The sequence below is a fragment of the Penaeus chinensis genome, chromosome 42 (assembly GCF_019202785.1).
Source record: "Penaeus chinensis breed Huanghai No. 1 chromosome 42, ASM1920278v2, whole genome shotgun sequence".
NCBI classification, from domain to species: Eukaryota; Metazoa; Arthropoda; class Malacostraca; order Decapoda; family Penaeidae; genus Penaeus; species Penaeus chinensis.
Window position 1 is genome coordinate 16,402,651 of NC_061860.1, and position 2,500 is coordinate 16,405,150.

The following is a 2,500-nucleotide window of genomic DNA, read 5'->3' on the forward strand; positions in this document are numbered from 1 at the left end:
ATCATTATCATTATCGTTCTTATTATTCTTATTATTTTTCTTATTCTTATTATTTTTCTTATTCTTATTATTTTTATTATCATTATCATTATCATGATAGGTAGTGGTGTGAGGTGGGGAAGTGGGGAAGTGGGGAGATAGGGATAGGGAGGTGGTTTGGGGACAGCGCAATACCGGTTAAAGCTAAGAGAAAGTGGGGAATGAGGTGGGGAAAGGAAGGATGCTGAAAAGAGAATGAAGGAAAGAGTGGGAGAGAGAGAATAGGAATAAGGAGGGGAGAGTTTCGTGGTTAGAGAGGGGGAAAGAGAAGGGAAGAGAAGGGAAGAGTGGTGAGAGGGAGAAGAGAAAGGGAGACGGGAAGGGAAGGGGAATGGGAACGAGAAGAGATGGCGTAGTGGGAATAAGAGTGGGAGGGGAGAAAGAGAGGAAGACGGATTAAGAAACGAATAGGAAATAGATAGATAGATAGACAGATTGATAGAGAGGGGGAGGGAGGAATAGGGAATAGGAGGAAAGGACAAAACGGAGAGGGGAGAGGGGAGGGGATAGGGGAAGGGGAGAGAGCAGAAAAAGGGGAGGAGAAAAGAAATGGGAAACGGAGAGGGAGCGAGGAATAGTAGAAGAGGGAGAGGAAGCAGGAGGAGAAAGGGGAGGAAGAGGAGAAGAGGGAAGGGTGAGGAAAAAGAGAAGAGATAAAGAACAAGGGTTTAAGGGGAGAGAAGAGGGAAAGAGGAAAAGGGAACAGATAGAGAGGAGAGAGGGGGGGAGGGGGAGGGGGGCACCGTTACGTACTGCGCCTCTCGCGGGATTTAATTTCCGGGCTCTATCTCCCCTGCCCCCCCCCCCCTTTTTTCTCTAAGGGAGGATCGATTACCGAGCGAAGTTTTAAAGACTTTTGTATAAATCTTGCGAACGCGCCTGGCTGTGTTTCCTCCTGCATTCTCTCGCTCTTGCTCTTACATTTTCCTTTAATGACGCTGTTTCCAGTGTTGTTTCTTTGTTTGTTTGCTGGTATGTACGCATAAACACGCAGGCACACATAAAAGCACAGACATGTATGCACACACACAGACACATTCATACACACACGCACATGCACACTCTCTTTCTCTCTCTCACACACACACACATTCACATATACACATACACACACACGCGTACACACACGTACACATACACGTACACACGTACACACACACACACACACTCACACTCACGCACACACACACACACACACACACACACAGAGTTAAGGCGTGACTGCTTAAAGAGTCACATGTATACATGTAGAATATGAATTAATTAAATCTACCTTCTAGATTTTTACCTTTAAACCCGATTATGCTCATAAATTTATTACTTTATGGTTTCAGACATTCTACAACATCAAAGGAAGAAGTGAAACATATTACATTAATTGCTTGTGTATAAACATGTCTGTGTGCCACTGAAATTAATAGAAAAAAAAATAATTATCGTTTTTTTCTACTGCTTCCGCCTTTCTTTTTTTTTTCTTTTCTTTTTTACTCCATCGCTTCATATTTTGTTCTGCATCACTTATCCCATTATTCCATTTTGCCTCTTCCTCTCCTGATCCTTCGCATGATTGCACGGACCTGCTGCCCTTTTAGAAAGCAGGAGAAGGAGAAGGAGGAGGAAAAGGAGAGGGAGAAGAAGCAGGAGAAGGAGGAGGAGAAAAAGAAGAAGGAGAAGGAGAAGGAAGAGGAGAAGGAGGAGGAGGAGGAGAAGGAGAAGGAGGATGAGAAGGAGAAGGAGAAGGAGAAGGAGAAGGAGAAGGAAAAGGAGAAGGAGAAGAAAAAGTAGAGGCAGAAGGAAAAGAAGAAGGAGAAGGGAAGGGTGAGGAGAAGGAGAAGGAGAAAGAGAAGGAGAAGGAGAAGAAGGAGAAAGAGAAGGAGAAGGAGAAGGAGAAAGAGAAGGAGGGGGAGAATGTGAATGAGAATGAGAATGAGAAGGAAGAGGAGAAAGAGAAGGAGAAGAAGGAGAAAGAGAAGGAGTAGGAAAAGAGGAAAGATATTTTAGAAAGAGATTTTAGAAGGACGATCGTTTGAGACATTACTATTCACAGACTGCACTTGGAGTTACATAAGATTTTTGAATACTAATATATTGGTCTGAAATATCATTCTTGAAACCATAAATTCGAAGAAAAAAAAATCATATGGTAATTTACAGCAGACATTCACGATTCTTGGAATATAAATCATTTGTTGGATACTAATATAAAAGTATATAAATAATGCTTTTCTTTTAAATTTAAAAGTACTATATCAGTATAGCTGCGTTAATTATGAACACGCAACGCTACTGAACAGCTCGCCTTAATATTTTAGAAATAGGAAAATATAGTAGAATGAATATTGGTTAGATTTTTTTTCACTGTTTTCTCAATAGAAATTAGAATACGTGCACTAATTTCCAGTGAAAAGTACAGTGAAAATCCTATAGTAGCAGACAAAAGAATTATATGTCACTGATTACG